We start from the raw sequence: 20365 nt of genomic DNA on the forward strand, positions 1-20365 counted from the left end.
AAGTCTGACCTTTTGGCCCAGAATTTCTAACCCCAGTTGACGACATAGACTACTTTCTAACATCCTCCCTGATGTTTTACAGGGTGAACCAGGTAAGATGTCCACATTAAGGAACTCGTGAAACATTCAAGAAATCGAAAATATGTTTTCACTTTCGCCTATGATAGAGAGTGACAATACTGACTTTGTTCTTTTCTGTACGGAACTACCCTTAAATTTACAGACTTCTAAAATTCAATGGTGTAATTATTTTCATAATCTGACTAGTAGTTTTCGATTAAATGTTTTCAAACATGCTTCATTGTATGATTTAAAACTATATACTTAACCAGTGCTACTTAATGTGTCCGCCTCTGTGGTGTAGTGGTTAGTGGATTAGTTGCCACTCACCAGGGGCCTGGGTTCGATTTCCGAATTTGCCACGAAATTTGAAAAATGGTACGAGGGATGGAACGGAGTCCACTCGTCCTTGAGAGGTCAACTGAGTAGAGGGGTTTCGATTCCCTCCTCAGCCATCGTACAAGTGGTTTTCCGTGATTTCCCACTTCTCCTCCTGACCATTTAAGGCCACGGCCGCTTCCTTACCTTTTCCTTATCCCTTCGAATCTTCCTATCTTTCAACAGAGCCCCTGTGCAGCATATCACATGAGGCCGCCTGGGTGAGGTACTGCTCCCCCTTCCCTGTTGTATGCCCCGACCCAAAGTCTCGCGCTCCCGGACACTGGTCTTGAGCTCGTAGAGCTGGGATTCCTCGCTGAGTCCGCGGTAAAATCCAAATCTCTAGGGTAAACGGATTAAGAAGGAAAGAAAAGAAAGAATGGAAGATACGTAATGTTTGAAATTATTCGGGAGATAGTAGGTTCGAACCCCACTGTCGGCAGCACTGAAGATGGTTTTCCGTGGTTTCCCATTTTCACACCAGGCTAATGCTGGGGCTGTACCTTAATTAAGGCCACGGCCGCTTCCTTCCCACTCGTAGCCCTTCCCTGTCCCATCGTCGCCATAAAACCTATCTGTGTCTGTGCGACGTAAAGCAACTAGCAAAAAAAAACTTTTTTTGAAATTAATCCCAAGTAGTATTTATTCTGCAATAACATGAATAAAACATGCTAAACAATATGTCAGGACAATAATACTATCCCTACGGGGCCGTCGCATATCTGCGTTTCCTTTACCTGTTACCTGCGATAGGTTCTAAATCATGCAATGTTATCATTGTGTACTTACGTACGCATTAGACCGAATAAGTTGTGAGGTTTGCTGTACAAAACCAGGCTCAGGATTCATACGTAGCGCGTACTTTTGCAGCCTAGTTAGTGATTCCTTTGAACGGGGCATTCTATGGCTGCCGAAGGAAGCACGTTTAAAGACATTCCCTCGAAAACTGCTGTCATATTTAATAAGCACGGTAATCATATACTTCAACTTAAATCGTGTAAGACTCTAATGCTAAATGTAGAAACTAGTGTAGTTTCTGTAAAAAAAATAAAGTTATCGGGCGAGTTGGCCGTGCGGTTAGGATCGCACAGCTGTGATCTCGCAGCCGGGACATAGTGGGTTCGAACTCCACTGTCGGCAGCCCTGAAAATTGTTCTCCGTGGTTTCCCATTTTAACACCAGGCAAATGCTGGGGCTGTTCCTTAATTAAGGCCACGGCCGCTTCCTTCCCATTCCTGGGCCTTTACTGTCCCATCGTCGCCATAAGACCTATCTGTGTTGATGCGACGTAAAGTAACTAGCATAAAAAATAAGGATATGTAAAGGCCTTTATTTCGGCAGATACAGACACTTAAGAAAAGTATTGCAAGGTTGACTAGGAGCCTCTTGGTAACATTGGAACTAGACTTGCGATATCTCCAACGGCTTAAGAGTTATTTGATGCCAATATCTCAGCTGATGAACACGGTATATGATCCCAGTTCTATGGAGATATTAACAGACTATCCCTGAGGCCATTGCAGATAGTCTAGCCAAATTTCGTTAGTACTGAATCTCCTTGAGAGACAATATCACAGACCTCAAAGATCCCAGAGCTCTGCGGTTGGAGATCTCGGCCATGGTAGATGAGAACTGAAATTTGTAACACATATCCCACGGCACTAAACGCCCTTTAAATGGCATTGGCCTGCCCAGCGACCGCTGCTCAGCTCGAAGTCATGCAGATTACGAGGAGCCGTGTGGTCAGCACGACGCATCCTCTCGGCCTTTTTTTCTAGGCTTTCAAGACCAGGGCCGCTATCTCACCGTCAGATAGCTCTTCAATTATAATCACGTAGGCTTAGTGGACCTCGAACCAGCCCTCAGGTCGAGAGAAAAATCCCTGACCTGGCCGGGAATCGAATCTGGGGCCTGCGGGTGAAAGGCAGGCCGCTACCCCTACACCACGGGACCGGCTTTTGTAACATTTGGAAAACATATTAAAAATAGTGCATTAATTTTCTACGACGGTGGCCTGTTTGTGGATATATCTGCTATGTATCCGTTTCCTCCAGCACAGAAATCATTAAATTTGATCTTGTGGTTTCCTGGTGATAAATGTGGTATAAAACGCTACTAGAATTCAATATACTTCATTTAGGACATTTGTGGAGTAGTTGAGTTTAAGAAAGTTCCAGGAAAGTCAGCTTATATTTCCCTCGTACGAACATAATTACCTCCCACGTCTACAACGCCTGCCGCTTTCCATGAAATAAGCATTACAGTAATTTGAGTAATGCAGGAAATGATGGGAAAAACAGATTTCATTTGATGGCAATACAGAAGGAAATAGTTCTCTTGTAGGAATACTAACTGAAGTTTGGAAATGAAGTTGTTTGTTAACAATTTAATCATACCAGCCATTCCATTACATTAAGCGTTTTGTAGAATATTTCATTTTATTTATAGTCTTATAATCTTATTTAACCCTAGAATACTAACACGTCGTAATTTTTACGAGGCAGTTTGGCAACGTAGCCTGCTGCTTCAAAACCGGAAGTTCCTGTGCACTGAACTATCCGCTACTTTCAGTTGGAAGCAAGCTGCATTGTTGGACGTATTTATTCGTGATACCAGTTGTTTTGAAAGTAGTATTTTATCAGTGTAATCGTAAAATAGATGACACGTTAGTATTATTGCAAGTTTTTAATTGTTTGCGATTTAAATGAAGTTCCCTTCGCTTGTCTGTGTAGTGTCCCGTATAGAATAGACTTTTCTTGAGATCAGTGCCAACTCAACTCCAAGTGCTTCCCAAGAATGCCAACCGCGTTTGAAGAGAATGACGTTCAATTTCTGTGAACACTGTCCGGCTAAGTGGTAAGCGTGGTGGCTTTTGGTCACAGGTATCCCGGGTTTGATTCCCGATAGGGTCGGGAATTTTAACCATTATTGGTTAATTTCGCTGGCACGGAGGCTGGGTGTAAGTGCTGTCTTCATCATCATTTCATCTTCATCATGACGCGCAGGTCGCCTACGGTAGTCATATCAAAAGACCTGAACCAGGCCTCTCCGGAGACCACACGCAATTATTATTAGCTTGCATTCAAAAGACAGCGGGTTCGAGCCTCACTGTCCGTAGCCCTGGAAAAAGGTTTTCCGTGGTTTCCCATTTTCACACCAGGCAAATGCTGGGGCTGTACTTTAATTAAGGCCACGGTCGCTTCCTTCCCAATTCTAGACCTTTCCTGTCCCATCGTCGCCAAAAGACATATCTGTGTTGGTGCAACGTAAAGCAAATTTTTGAAAAGTAAAAAATAAACGAATGACTCAGATGGTATAGCGGTCATTTTCTTAGCCCAAGTCTACGTCTTTAACCCCTAGCTCAGATCGGTGCTATTTAAGGAAGCTCAAATACACCTGCCTCGTTTGGATTGATATACTCGGCGTCTCCGAAAATCAATAAAAACTATGTTTTTTATAATGCCCCTACTACCCATTATATTCCTTAAGACTGGTCACGCCTCCCAGACACATAATTATATGCAGTCCATGAGAAAAATTTCCGTTATGTTCATTTTCCTATGCCTAGTGAGTCTTTCATTTTCAAGCCCTTCCTGGCCCTTTTTTGACAGATACCGTCACTTTTCCTTCTGATTAGTGTTAATAGAGAATGGTTGCCTACTTTACTTACTCCTAAACTATAATCACCACCGCCAACACCATGGCCAACCAAGCAACCGCTGCTCTGCCCGAAGGCCTGCAGATTACGAAGTGCCGTGTGGATACCACGACGGATCCTCTCGGGTGTTATTCATGGCTTTCTAGACTGAGTCCGCCATCTCACCGTCAGATAGCTCCTCAATTGTAATCACGTAGGCTGAGTGAACCTTCAATCAAATCCAGGTGAAAATCCCTGACAAATGCTGGGGCTGTACCTTAATTAAGGCCACGGCCACTTCCTTCCCACTCCTAGCCCTTCCCTGTCCCATCGTCGCCATAAGACCTATCAGTGTCGGTGCGACCTAAAGCAACTAGCAAAAAAAAATCCCTGACCTGGCGGAGAATCAAACCCAGGGCCTCTACGCTTACATCACGGGGCTAGCTTACTGAATGGTCGGCGATCAGAGGGTACTAGGTTCTATCCCCGCTGTTAATTCCTCTCGCTTGGTAATGGCTGCTTGTGTGTGTCCTAATGCACTCCTCCTAATCTACTTAAAGCACAGAATTTCACATTGCCAACCATCACAGGAACATGCATTACTCAATAAATCCCCCCATATAGTGTTTGCGTCAAGGAAGACATCCGACCGTAAATTATCAATAGAAATCTACGGGAAATGGCAAGGAGGACCAGAAAACAGATGCTAGATAAAGGAGTGACCGAATGGGTGGCTATATTTCTAGAAAATAGAACTCAGAGAATTAGAGTAGTTCAAGCTTTACTGCCCCTGTAATAATTAAGAGGGGAATTCCTCAAGGCAGTATTATTGGACCATTATGTTTTCTTATATATATATATATAACTGATATGAGTAATGAAGTGGAATCAGAGATAAGGCTGTTTGCAGATGATGTTATTCTGTACAGAGTAATAAATACGTTACGAGATTGTGAGCAACTGCAAAATGACCTCGATAATGTTGTGAGATGGACAGTAGGCAATGAATGGTATGGTGATAAACGGGATTAAAAGTCAGGTTGTAAGTTTCAGAAATAGAAAAATTCCTCTCAGTTTGTTGGAGGGGTGAAATTACCTGGGTGTTAATATAAGGAAAGATCTTCATTGGGATATTCAGATAAATGAGAATGTAAATAAAGGGTACAGACTTCTGTACAGGGTTATGAGGGTGTTTAGGGGTTGTAGTAAGGAAGTGAAGGAGAGGGCATATAAGTCTCTGATAAGACGAACAAACAGAGTATGGTTCCAGTGTATGGGACCCTCGCCAGGATTACCTGATTCAAGAACTGGAAAAATCCAAAGAAAAGCAGCTCAGTTTGTTCTCGGTGACTTCCGACAAAAGAATAGCGTTACAAAAATTTTGCACAGTTTGGAAGAAAGAAGACGAGCTGCTCGACTAAGTGGTATGTTCCGAGCTGTCAATGGAGAGATGGCGTGGACTGTCTTTAGTAGGCGAATAAATTTGAGTGGTGTCCTTAAAAGTAGGACACTATGAAGATAAAGTTGGAATTCGAGAGGACAGATTGGGGCAAATATTCGTTTAAAGGAAGAGGAGAGAGGAATTGGAATAACTTACGAAGGGATATGTTCAATAAATTTCGAAATTCTTTGCAGTCATTTAAGAAAAGGCTAGGAAGACAACAGATAGGGAATCTGACACCTGAACAACTGCCTTTTATTTTGCTAGGTGCTTTATGCCGCACCGACACAGATAGGTCTTATGGCGACGATGGGATAGGAAAGGCCTAGGAGTTGGAAGGAAGCGGCCGTGGCCTTAATTATGGTACAGCCCCAGTATTTGCCTGGTGTGAAAATGGGAAACCACGGAAAACCATTTTCAGGGCTGCCGATAGTGGGATTCGAACCTACTATCTCCCGGATGCAAGCTCAGAGCCGCGCGCCCCTACGCGCACGGCCAACTCGCCCGGTACAACTGCCCTTAATGCAGATCAATGTTGATTGATTGATTGATTGATTGATTGATTGATTGATTGATTGATTGATTGATTGATTGATTGATTGATTGATTGATTGATTGATTGATTATATAATGACCTTAATTTGGGGTCCACCGAGATCGATAGCTGCAGTCGCTTAAGTGCGGTCAGTATCCAGTATTCGGGAGATAGTAGGTTCGAACCGCACTGTCGGCAGCCCTGAAGATGGTTTTCCGTGGTTTCCCATTTTCACACCAGGCAAATGCTGGGGCTGTACCTTAATTAAGGCCACGGCCGCTTCCTTCCCAGTCCTAGCCCTCTCCTACCCCATCGTCGCCGTAAGACCTATCTGTGTCGGTGCGACGTAAAACCAATAGAAAATAAAATTTGGGGTCCTTTCTGTGTAGTTACAACCGTTTCACTCCGTACTTTTAAAATATATAATGTACTTTATCATTGCTTCAAATAATTGAAAATTATTGGTCTCTATCTTTCCAGGCTGTTAATTGCAAAAAATCTTTCGTGCTTGGAATGAAATATATTTCTTAAACATTTTCTTTACAACATATTTTCATTAGTGTTCTTTCTGCCATAACGAGTGTAATATTTTGCAGAATGATCACTTTGCTCTTGTAACCAATTACCTTGAGTGTCCTAATTACTCTTTACATACCCCTCCGTGTGTAACTTATACATTAATTGTCTTTGTGTTTGTCAAATAATTATTTCCTCTCTACTTAAAGTCTGACATGGAATAGTTGGTTTGTAGAGAAAAGGAGCAGAATAATTTCTCTATTGCAACTTTAACCCTCGTGAGACACGTAGGAGCAGTGCTGTGGTGAGACTTCACAGGGTATCTAAGGTGGCAGAGAGCTTGAAGGGAAGTTAAATTGTGTAGTTAGAAGTATCATATCAGATGAATTGAAGTAAATATCTTGCCTGTAAAACTGTCTAGAAAACTTCCTTTTTTTACTTTCCTAACATTTGAAATGGAGTCCAGTTTCATTCATAGCAAATATATCTTGCCTGGCGAGAACTTGTAAAAGGAGTTTTAGTTTCAAGAAAGTTGTTGTTTGTTCTATGTTCTTAGTTTCGTACTTTATAAGAGAAGTGACAGGAATTGTTAGCAAAACATTAAAGCTGAGTCTCTGTTGTAAAAATTAAACTAGTTACCAAGAGCGCTAGGGGTCTGACTTCGCATTATCCCAGATACGTGGCTCAATTTAAAGGTAACTGATGAGCGTCTTGGTGTTCAGAACATCGTCACCGGGTTCGATTCTCGGCTAGATCTTCTTCTTGTTCTATCGCTTTTCCCAAGCCTGTGGGGACGTGGGTGAAAACTGCGTCGTGCATGTGTTTTAGTCCTGTTTTACGTTCGGATGCTCTTCCTGACACCAACCCTATGTGAAGGGATGTAATCACTATTGCGTGTTTCTCTGGTGGTTGGTAGTGTTGCGTGTTTTCTGAATATGAAGAGAAAGTGTTAGGACAAACACAAACACCCAGTCCTCAGTTCATAAGAATTAATCAGATGCGATTAAAATGCCCGAGCCGGCCGGGAATTGAACCCGGGACTCTCTGAACCGAAGGCCTCAACGCCGACCATTCAACCAATGAGTTGGACGATTCCCGGCGGGATCATGAGGTCATAATACTGTAGTCAATCAATCAATCAATCAATCAATCAATCAATCAATCAATCAATCAATCAATCAATCAATCAATCAATCAATCAATCAATCAATCAATCAATCAATCAATCAATCAATCAATCAATCAATCAATCAATCAATCAATCAATCAATCAGACACCACTAATCTGCATTTAGGACTATCGCCCAGGTTAAAGATTAACAATCAGTTGCTTATCTAGTCTTTTCTTGAATGTTTTCAAAGAAGTTGAAATGTTATTAAACATTTCACTTGGTAAATTAAATAATAATAATGTTATTTGCTTTATGTCCCACCTACCTCTGTTACTGTTTGCGGAGATGCCAAGGTGCCGGAATTTAGTCCTGCAAGAGTTCTTTTACGTGGCAGTAAATCTACTAACACGAGGTGACGTATTTCAAATACCACTGGAATGGGCAAGGATCGAACCTGCCAAGTTGGGTTCAAAAGGGCAGCGCCTCGTCTGAGACACTCAGTCCGGCACTTGGTAAATTATTCCAAGCCCTAATTCTCTTCCTCGGGACTCTGGGACAGGGTGTTTGTGCTGTTCTCAATATTCCTGCAACATTATACATATACTACACTCAAAGCTACCTGCCATTACACCATCACGCAGATTCATGCACAGGGCACCCGCTGTGAGTGTGGTACGCAGACGAAGAATAAACCCCCGGTATCCCCTGCCGCTTGGAAGAGGCGATTAAAAGGAGCGACAAAGGGATGATGAACTTGGAACCATGAGCCTACTTGTGAATAGTACCATTAAGTGAGGAACGCCATGGGCCGACGTTACGTGTGATTAGTACCACAATGTGAAGAACACCGTGGGTCCCTCCACATACAGATGGTGTCAGGAAAGTCAGCCCGCCGTTAACATGGGCGAAATTCATACAAAGTACCAACGTCAGGTAATTGGTAAAGAGCCAGAAAAAGAAGTTTTATTTGAGAAAATACTCTTTTTTCCTTTTTCCTAGTCTTCTCAGTGACACTTAAGTGTTGATCTGGATTTCATTAAGTACTGAATACAGAAAATTCGTCTGTCAGGAATATACCATGAGAAAATACGAAACAGCGGATAAATGTGATTTGAACGTAAATATGAACATATAATTCTAAGATTCATAATTTGGTATCTATGTGTCTTCCCAAATACCTAATATTGAAGGTCATATGACGGTTAGGACCAACATTGTGATTTAATCAAGCGAAATGACGATATTATTGGAGTTGGACTCCTGTAAGACTTAGTTCAACCTTCATCCATGGTGTTAAGAAATCTCATATTAATGAAATTATATTTTCTATTTTAATAAACATTAAACGTAGCCTTCTTTTATATCGTCATATGAATCGGGTAATTAATCTTGTTTTTACTCCATCAAAAGGCAGATTCGATACAAATTCAGTTTCAAATAAATATTATAACACTTTCATGATATTGAGCTTTTTCCTAATGTAAAATTTTATTTTTATTTAATTAATTATCATTCATGAAGTTAGTCTTTTCCAAATAATAATTGTTTTCATTTCGAGTAGTTTGGGTTCATGCCATTTCATATATATTATCATTACTGAATTCCACGGAAATTGGCCATGAAATAATTTGAAATTTATATAAGAAGAAATATGAATCTACAACTTCACCCGAAGTCCATATTAGAACCTTCACGGCACCGGAGAAAAATCTTTTGTCTGCTTCGACGGAAGTTAGTCGAGACACATTAACCGGGGGGAAAGAGTAGAACGGATGTGTTTATTTTTGTCGTAAATCAACCTCAAGAAATTTGAACGAATCGGTGATCCCCATAACTCTGGCCTCCTCTTCACAATGCAGAGGTTACGAATCGTTGAAGCCTTTGTTTTTCACTTTCATGATCTGTACGGAGATGGTTTTCATTCGCTTTTTAGGTTCTTACGCATTTGTTCTCAAGGTACAAATACCGGAATTCCACTATACAGAGTGCGGTAAAACTTGGTTAAAGGAGTGATAGATGGTAAAAAGTAGAAGTATTTTGAATATAGGGACCACAGGTTTGCGGTGATTAGTTTCGGCACTACGCACGCTGAAATATTTCAGATCGCCTGCCAACCTCCCAGGAGCTCGAGCGTAAGGCTCCCTTCATACGTACAATATTCCGGCCGCACCACAACCACACCACAGTGGTTGAGTTTGGGCGGTCTCAAGCTCTTATGAAAATACAATATTGCTTTCACACGTGCCACACTCTGCAGTCGATTTCAATCATTGTCGCAATCTGTGGGCGATGTTCACACAGCCAACACGCTAGCGATAGTGCTTTGAACCTCGCACCACTCACTTCGGTCGTTCCATTCGGTTCCAGTCGGCGATACGTATTTCCACTCTAGTGTTGCTAAAAAGTGGCGAAATAAAGTGATACCTTTCGCACAGAATTGTTTAGTGAAGAGGTACGCAACTTACCAAATATTTGAGACTATACAACTGTTCCTTATAAAAAACGAAATGAATGAGGATAAAGCTCCTGTTTTCTATAATAGGACGAATCAAATGAACTCTTCTTCGATGATGCCGTCTTCGTCGACGTAACAAAAACCACAGCAATGCGTCCTTTTCGAAATCCATGTCAGTACTGTATACTTACGGGTGTAGAGTGGTTGGTAAGTTTGTGTCTATACGAACTTCAAATAACTTCAAAGACCATTTAATTGTGTATAAGTATGGTCGAGTGTTGCCACAGCTGAACCACTCAAGAACCACCGTTTTGTAGTTTCAAAATGGTACGTGTGAAGTCAGCGTAAAATGTGAGACGCTGTTTGCTTTTGGTTTAGATATTAGCTGCAGACAATGAAAAGGAACAAACCTCAGAACAGATGATCGAAATGTTGCCCTCCAGCTTTGCGGTACAATTCACATAGACGCAACAATGGTCCACTTTCTCCTTCGAAAATTTACGTCGCTTCTCGGAAACGATGCGCTGGAGTTCTGACGGACAAACGGAAGGACGGAAGGAGGACAGAAGGACGAGGACAGAGTCTCAGCACAAACTGTGGCTGGTTAACGCTGCAGCGCCTGAGAGGTAGGCAGCCGAAACTATTCATCGCAGATCTATGGCTCCTAAGTTCACGATACTTGCATTTTTACAATCTAACACTCTTTAAATTTACGAAACAAAGTTTTTGCACCTTGTACTTCACTACATTTAACATGGCAAACCAATCTCCTTGGGCGTGTTCCACCTAGCTTTGAAGCATGATACTTTCTTTCACGAAATGTGATTGACAACATAAATGATTTATATGGTACTTAAACTAGTTGGTTGTTGATTAATTATTCGTCTTGTAAATATGGTGATCGCCGCGATAAAACTGGTTGGAAGAGTTCTTTGGTGATCAAGATCATTGTCCACACGTAACTGAACTATTGTATTCCTTTACCCCCTCATTAATATTTATATGATCTCATCAGTCATATACAATATCGTGACACCCCTCTTCAACGAGGATTTATTATGATGATATGCAGTCAAATCAAAATTCAATTATAATATGTTGTGTACATATATAAATATTCATAAGTATTTAAAACATCCTCTTCTTTGTATGTTGTGTACTACTTTATCTTTTTTTTTTTTTGAGAGGTTCTATTTTCGAGTCGTTTAACCCTGGAGAGGACGCGTCACGATCTTTTCGACCGGGTTGAGAGATAAATGTTGATAGTTCTTAACTTAGCGGCCCGCCAGCTTCCATCACCTTGGACCTGTCCACTATCAGTGTGCGTATGCTCCTCAGATTCAGCCTAAGTGCATTCATTGAGGGACCTGGTCTGAAACTCCTGGCGCGCCCCATGACGAAGGCATGTTTATGAATTAAGTTTTACTTTATTTTTTCAGTTAATATACCAATAATGTGTCAGTTTTGTTTTATTTCCGTGTAAAAATAGTGTCCTCGTATATACTGAAGTACAAAGCATCATGGATAGAAACAGGAAAAGAGAAATCGAAAGACTTATAAAGAGCGTTAGTCAGTTTCACGCCCAAGCAACTGTTGCCCAATGACTTTGTTTTTTACAATTTTGAACATTACTCGAATTAATTCGTATATTATTTACAAGCATGCGAAAGGTAACTTTAACAGTCAAAGGCGTAATTATTTGAACGAACTAAACCAACAGCTGTACATGAGATGTTTGCAAGGTCATTCAAACTCTCCCAACAGGGCTAAAAAAAGGATCATTCGCTAAGTGTTAGGATTGTCTGAAGAAGAACAGCTGTCTGCAGCTCCATAAGAACTAGAAGTGCCTGAAAGATGCGCCTACTGCAGCTGAAAAAAATCCAACAGATATATCAAGACTAGATGCCGTAGGTGCCAATAACATGTGTTCGGTGCAGAACGGCAAGTCAAGAATCTATTGATGACTCAGAATGGACATCAATTGTTTAACATCTAATTGTTGTATTGTCAAAATACATTTTAACATTATTTACAAATTATTGGAAAATTATTTCCTATTTCTGTAACATTAAACATTTTTTTGCTTAATTTGTGCTATTTTTTCTTGGCTCGGTCTAAAACACGGTGCGCGCCTCGTCACGGAATTATTTTTACTTGCCGTCTCCGGGGTTAACGTCGCACTAACACGTCAAAGGTTGTCAGTGACACAAGGATGGGAAAGGTAGCGCCCATGGCCTTAATTCAAGTACAACCCCAGCATTTGCCTGGTGTGTGAGAGGTTGCCTTCATGTTCGTGACATATCTCACTAATAAAATATTTCTGGAAGAGCCAGGCAATATTTGTTTGTTAAATGTGTGTTTCATTGTTCGGTAATAATTATTTACAATTCACAGGGACTTAGATTCAATGTAAGTTGTAATGATGGTTAGATTAAATAGGTTTTTCCCCACAAGCTGTCAGGCTCGATGAGAATGTCGAGATAATTCACTGCCATCCTAAATTCATGCGGACCATATTGAGCAGCAAAAAGCAAGCAAAAAAGATCATACTTTCACGTGACTGTGGATATCGTGATCAGAGACACGGGGCCACCTAATTATTCGTGATATCTGGATTACAACGTATTATCACTCTAAATAGATTAAATTTGGATGATTCGTCGCGATAACACTTATCAGTGTCGGTGCGAAGTGAAGCAACTTGTAAAAAATATATATTTAGTTCATTGGGTAATGTAGAAAAAACGCCATTTCCAAACGTAAACGTTGAACAAGGGTGTGCGCAAAAATTCGAAATTTTGTTTTCTTTATGTCCGGAAAAGTTGCCAACGGGAACGTTTTATCGGAAAGGCTTAAATACGTTCTGCAGAAGGTTGAAGTGTATTGTGGAGGAAAAGTAGCTTCGATGTGATGGTTTATTTCCTCAGAATAATGGTAAAAAGTGAAGCGCTTAAGTAGACAGTAAGGTGTTTCTAAACGTCTGACTCGTGACAACTCACTAAAAAAATATTGTCACATTCCGGTAAAAATAAAGCATAATAATATTAGTGAACATGAGATGATTCCAACCGTCTATAATTAGCTACTTTCTGAAGTGTTATCACATTATTTCCTAATATGCTGGTTCGTTTTCACCAAAGCGCCACACTATTTAGCTCTCCGAACAGTAGGGTTTGTTGGGGTGATTCCATGGTGTTTCTGTTCGGTTTCCAAGTCACATAGTTTCACAATCCATGTAATTAAATTTCGCTCTCAACGAAGTACTGCCATTACTTGTTTTTTTTTTTGTCGCCATTACAATTATATTTATTCTACGAAGATATAACTAACTGATCTACAGTACTGTAGGCATTTTCTCACATTCAAACCACTTCTGACACTACTAAAGAATGTGTGCAAGGCAAAACAGCTATCATTACGGTTGCCGCCCAGGAATTAACCAAGGCATGGTGTAGCGCACATGAGCAGGAACCCCTCCATTTCCAACTCTTCCCCTCACCAGTGTCTCCAGCGAATTTTCGTCATGCGGAAATAGTGGGGATTATGTAGGCATTATGTACGAATTCAGTTCTACATGGCTGTTGATACTGTGATCATGACCATGAAAACTAGTTTTACCTGAGATGCTACCGTTCATTTTAGGAACCCAGCAATGTACGGATCGGAATTTGAACCTCAGTTGGTTTGACGATAAGTCACAGGCGATTTCAATCTGCTGCAACCCTCTAAGATTCCAGACAATGTAGCTCGTTAAGGCAGACCAGGGCCTCTCAGGGTGCATGCACAGGTCCATTACGCGGCGCAAAGTGCAAAAGACGACTTCGCTAGGTTTACCAGAGTGGAAACCCCACTCCTCGATTCTGAGCAATAGCGCTGTCTCCCTCTTTCCCTACGCCTGCCTCGTTCGTTCTGCAGCGCTTCACCATCCGAGCAGAGTTGAGCTGACTTTAGCCGACCTTAACCGAGTCGCTCCGAGACAAAACTCCGGTCCGAACGGAGCCTAGTCGGACCGATGCACGGTGCAGAGAACCTCTGCGCCTCGGTGGGCACGCGTGCGATTTTGGGAGTTTGGGAGACCCTGAGTTAGACACTAGTTCATTCTTCCAATCCTTATCATGTAGGCCACGTTGCAAATTGGGTCGCAGTAGCTTTCGAGGGGTGCAGGTAAATTGAATCAACTGTACTTGCGTCTGATCTGAGATACATAAATTGTGAAAAATAATGTCTTAAACTGGGTGTGTGTTGATTACTCTAGTGCTGTCTCCATGCTACCTTCATTCTTCATCTCTTTACGAACAGAATATAAAATTTATGCGTACATAAAAGTGAGAAGCTCCAGCGTGTCTTCAAGAAAGACTAAGAACATTTTTAAAACGGATAAGAGGTATGAAATATATAGCTATAAAACAGAACACGGAATTAATTCTATAAGATTTTGGTGTAACAACATTTCAAAGCACGCACCTTTAAACCACTATATGGTACGGTACATATAATGGCAGTCCTACTTCTGTAAAAGTGGATACGATAATTTCTTTACTCATACATTATTTCACCTGTTCAACTTAACTTTTCTTTTGCAGAATTTACATATCTGAAATTGGAACATGTGGATTTTTGGTGAATTTACCGTTCCATTTCGGAGATGGGTCATCGTATTTACTTGAAAAAATAAATATTACTAAAGATTATTTAAAAGTTATAAACCTCTTCAAAACTTCCCTTTATTTGCTTTACTTCGCACCGATACAGATAGGCCTTAAGGCGGCAGTGGAATAGGAAAGGGCTAGGAGTGGGACGGAAGCGGTCGTGGTCTTAATTAAGGTACAGGCCCAGAATTTGCCTGGAGTGAAAATAGGAAGCCACGGAAAATCATCTTCAGGGCTGCTGACAGTAGGGTTCGAACTCACTATCTCCCGATTGCAACGTAACAGCTGCGCGACCCTAACCGCATGTCCAACTCGCTCGGTCTCTCATTAGAACGAAACGCCTACAAGCATTAATGAAATCGCGATTATATACACAGACTGAAACGTACGGTTGTCAGTTAAAACAGTGGAGTAACAAATTTTTGATTGCTTGTTAGGAAATATATTTATTTGCATTTTATTTAGCTGCGGCCTTCGGCGACGCAGGTATGGAAAAGGTAGGTAGTGGCCATGGCGTTTAACTAAGGTTTAGTCCCAGCGTTTGCGTAGTGTAAGGCCAGTCTAGCCTAAGCAAGCAGTGAAAGCGAACGTGCTGAGTGGCGAGTGCCGAGAAATGATTGCAGTGGAGTAATATCGAGCCGCAATTGGAAGATGGCAGAGGAGTTTGAAGAGGAAAGCAACTAAAAGAATGGAGTGCAAAGGTGATCTGGGAAGTATGAAAGAGGTGGTTTTGGTGGCAGCTGTGGTGACAGTGTTACTAGTTACTGGGGGATTCGAATTTAATCCCGACTCGAATACAAGTGGAAATATCAATTGGGACGACATCGAAGCCATTAAAGGGGTAGTTAAGGTGGTGGTTAAAGAAGCATGCGAATTGTACCAGATCAAGGAAATTATTCATGATCAATCAAAAGAGTCTGACGCCATGAAGAGGTGGATACAGGAAAAAGTAGGTGAAACAATGTCCAAAGTGGGAAGTAATGAGAAAGGCATTGTGCTGTTGAGAAAGAAGGTAAAAAATTTGGAAGAGGAGGTTAAATTGAAGAAAGTGTAAGCAATCAGTAGTTAGGAACGTACGAGGAAATGTATATTTATATATGGTTTCCAGGAGAACGTGAAAGAAAATAAAGTGGACATAGTATACAAAGTGGTGGAGGTGATACAAAACAAAAATGAAGATTTGCGTAGTGTAAAAGTTGAGAACCACGGAGAACCATCTTCGAGCTGTCGATGGAGATATTTGAACCCACCATCTCCCAAATACAAGTTCACAGCTATATAACCCGAACCACGCAGAACTATAGTATGGATAATATATTTTTTTACATATATACGTTCTTGTAATATTAGCACTGTCCAACTTAAAGATAGGAACATGGGTTAGATGATTATGGGTTTCGGTTAAATCTTCCCGAAGATCTTTCCACCTGGATTATTCGGTACTTTCGTATATTCCTAACATGTTAAAACTATTCCAGCTAATGTGGTGTCAGAATAACAAAGGAAACTATAATAATTTAGCTTTTCGTCCTACAAATGAGTTTAAAGTTTTGTGAGAAAATCGGTTGTCGTTTATTAACAAACTCCTTTCAGAATTATTTCCCCTGCATTTACCCAATTATTGTTTACAACTGTTCCATTTTCACCTGGTTCCTCTGAAATCCCTCCAATGTTACAACTTCAACGAATTTTGGGGGAAAGCTTCATTCCTTACATTGGTAGTACTGTCACGGCAACAATGATTGTCTGGAATTCACCACTTGATAGACATTTAAGTACTTCATTGCATGAATATCCATGACGAATTACTGGGATCGTAGCTACCAGCTGTGTCAACGGGCTACAAACTTTTAAACTACTCTAGGGCTCACATTGTCATTCAGTACATTCGAACTGTTCTAACCTTTAACCTTTAAATCGTGAGTTTTGACTCATTGCTTCGTGCATCTAACAAGAAAATTTTCTGGTCGTGTCTCTCGCTTTCTTAACTTCCACCATTCCCCACTATATCCTATATCCTGCTAAACGTTTTGGTATAATTCACAGTTTATAGATCCCTAAGATACTTTGTATAAGAAATGAAAATCCACAGCCTGTTTTCGGTCATTGGACCGGGTCAGGAATGGAATGATTGGATGAAGTCCCTATCTAGCGGCGAGGATAGAAATTGTGCCGGCTGCCGAAGCCTAGCGCACTCCTCTGTGGAAATGATTAATGATTGACAGATGAAATGATATTGGAGAGTGTTGCTGAAATGAAATACGACAGGAAAAGCTGGAGTGCTCGGAGAAAAACCTGCCCTACCTCCGCTTTGTCGAGCACATATCTCGCCTGGAGTGACCGTGATTTGAACCACAGAACCCAGCGGTGAGAGTCCGGCGTGCTGCCGCCTTAGCCACGGAGGCCCTACTTTGTATAGGAATTTAATAAATTTTGCTTCTACTTCATTATTTGTCAATCAATTTGATTGTTGATCATGCTGAATTAGCTTATTTTGTTACATAAATTTATGTATAGCACTTACTTACTGTAAAATGCATATACCCCTGGCACGTTAGTGTTTGTAAAAATTTCCGGCACAGAAGTATGTACATGTATGACCTAGGTAAACTGCTTTACTCAAGTTGTATTCATCACCCTTTTGTAATGTAATCACCCAATCATTTTCGCCTAAAATTTTTGTGTAACTTATACTCACATTAAAATTATTCCTGGTATTGTTAGTTGTTATCTCCCACTGGTCGTAAATGTACACAGTATATTTACTGGATTAAAATTAACTGTTATTATTGAAACTATTATTTCCTTTAATTCAACAACATTTATCTTTTCCACTCTCTACATTCCCGTAACCCGATGGGTTTATGATTTTCCACTGCGTATGCTTGCCATAATAACTTTATTATTATTATTATTATTATTATTATTATTATTATTATTATTATTATTATTATTATTATTATTATTATCGCTCTCCTTACCTGTTCTCAGTTATCGAACTCGGACTTGCCCAACGACCTGTTACACAACTTTTCGCTTTTCCAGTGTAATAATGAGCATTAATTTGGCAAACTACCGAACGTAATGTATTGAAAGATACATCAACATTTTAATGAGAACCTATAACCTGTTTTCCAGTCAATGATCGGGTCAGTGATGGGGTGGATGAAGTCCCCAACTTGTGGCGAGGATAGGAATTGTGCCGGCTGCCGAGGCCTGTCGCACTCCTCTGGGGCAATAATGTCTTAATATAATTACGAAAATTACTGAACCGAAGTCATATTAAAAAATGTGGGAGTATTTATACTTAGATCATAGCCGCAAACGATTAAGGCCACCACACACAGACTGCTATACTAAGCTACGCTAACCTAAGCCTTGCCAAGCTAAATTTTACAGACCGCCAAGGAGGCGATTTTCATAGCTGTAGCTAGCTGGCTTCGCGGATGCACACAGTCACGTTTGGCGCGGCATCTAGAATGTGTGTAGCTTCTGTGAATTACCTCAATTCAATAATTAAGCTATTATATTGTTAATTGTTTCTCTGTTTCTTACTTATCATGGAATGCGGACGAAAAGAAGAAAGACTGATTGACTTACCGGTCAAATAATTAAACATAACCAAGAAAGACAATTGTTGGCAAGAAATAATTGAAAATATGCAAATGGATTGTACGAGTCATTTGTTGCTTTTGCATACTTCTTACCTTATATTCTGTAATTTGCATATTTCATGTTCATTTTTTCTTAATACCATTCTCAGTAATAGACGAAAGTTCATGAAACTGTTCCTGATTTAGACGAATGTAATTCTTAATTCATCATTTCCTTGCAATGCCTGAATCAAATAAATGTATGCATCATGAATTATTCTTCCTCCAATTTCACGTACACAGAAACTTCTCCTCTTTCTGTGTCTTTCTTTCTTCATCTACCGGGCGAGTTGGCCGTGCGGATAGGAGCGCGCAGCTGTAAGATTGCATCCGGGAGATAGTGGGTTCGAACCGCACTGTCGGTAGCCCTGAAGATGGTTGTTCGTGGTTTCCCATTTTCACACCAGGCAAATTCTGGCTGGAGTTGTACCTTGATTAAGGCCACGGCCACTTCCTTCCCAATCCTAGGCCTTTCCTGTCCCGTCGTCGCCATAAGACCTATCTGTGTCGGTGCGAAGTAAAGAATTGTGTATTTCTTCATCTCCCAGGAGAGCGACCAATAAAAAAAGCCTCCTCTTCAATCTATTCGCCATCTTTAAACGGCTGCCTATCATAGTTTAGTTCAGCTTTTTATTCATGATACAGCACAGCAAAGCTTGTTATTGCTTACCGTAGCGTATCATAGCTTTCTGTGTCTGGTGGCCTTTAAGTGAATAATTAATCGAAACTGAAGAAATGCCCAATTCCGTTAAGCACCAATTTTAGGAACTTGAATTAAACATTTAGTAGCATCAGCATGTCTCTTCGTACGCCGCTTTCCATTACACTTCTCTATTATATACCATTTATTTCTTTTGAATTATTAATTAATAATCACTTAATTCACCGTTTGGGTTTTAGTGCCGGGAGTGTGCGAAGACATGCTCGGCTCACTTAGTGCAGGTCCTTTTATTGCACCACAGTTCGCAATAAACTGACATCGGTAAAAAGAAGGACGTATATACATTTTCAACCGCATTTGCAATTTAAAATTTAATGGAATTAACCAACATAAATGATACGCACGTCGATGTGTTTACGCTTCATGTTTTAACGATATGTAATATTAATATGTATCTATTTTACTTACAAGTCCAGTTGAGAATTTTTGATCGACTGTTTTTGAGAAAAGAAGGGTGCCCTTGTATTTTGATATTCAATGGTCCGATTTTAAATCCGCTCAAACTTGGATATTTTTTCCTTCAGACGACTCCTCCTTCCTTTCGATGTCTTAAAGAGTGGTAAATTGATTACAATTACATTTTAATATAAGTACTAAAAGGTTTTTTTTTTTGCTAGGGGCTTTACGTCGCACCGACACAGATAGGTCTTATGGCGACGATGGGATAGGAAAGGCCTAGGAGTTGGAAGGAAGCGGCCGTGGCCTTAATTAAGGTACAGCCCCAGCATTTGCCTGGTGTGAAAATGGGAAACCACGGAAAACCATCTTCAGGGCTGCCGATAGTGGGATTCGAACCTACTATCTCCCGGATCCAAGCTCACAGCCGCGCGCCTCTACGCGCACGGCCAACTCGCCCGGTAGTACTAAAAGTACTAGTACCAAAGTCATAATTTAAAAAAAATGTGGGAGTCTTCATACTTAGATCATAGCCACGAACGTTTAAGTGAACAATTCACCATGACGGGAGAAATGCTCTATTCCGTTAAGTACCACGCGACTTTGGGCCAGAACTTCCTAAACCGATATAAGGAAGAATGTATTCTTCACCAAAATCAAAATATTTATTCCATAAAAAAATAGTTTTAAGTAAAAAGAAATCGCAAACCTTAATCAAATTATGATAATCTTAATCAAAATATAAGGGGCGATCAAAAAGTTTCCGTGCAGTCCAGAGTCGGGGTGCCAATCAGGTAAAATCGCCGTGAGCA

The sequence above is a fragment of the Anabrus simplex genome, chromosome 4 (assembly GCF_040414725.1).
Source record: "Anabrus simplex isolate iqAnaSimp1 chromosome 4, ASM4041472v1, whole genome shotgun sequence".
Classification (NCBI taxonomy): domain Eukaryota; kingdom Metazoa; phylum Arthropoda; class Insecta; order Orthoptera; family Tettigoniidae; genus Anabrus; species Anabrus simplex.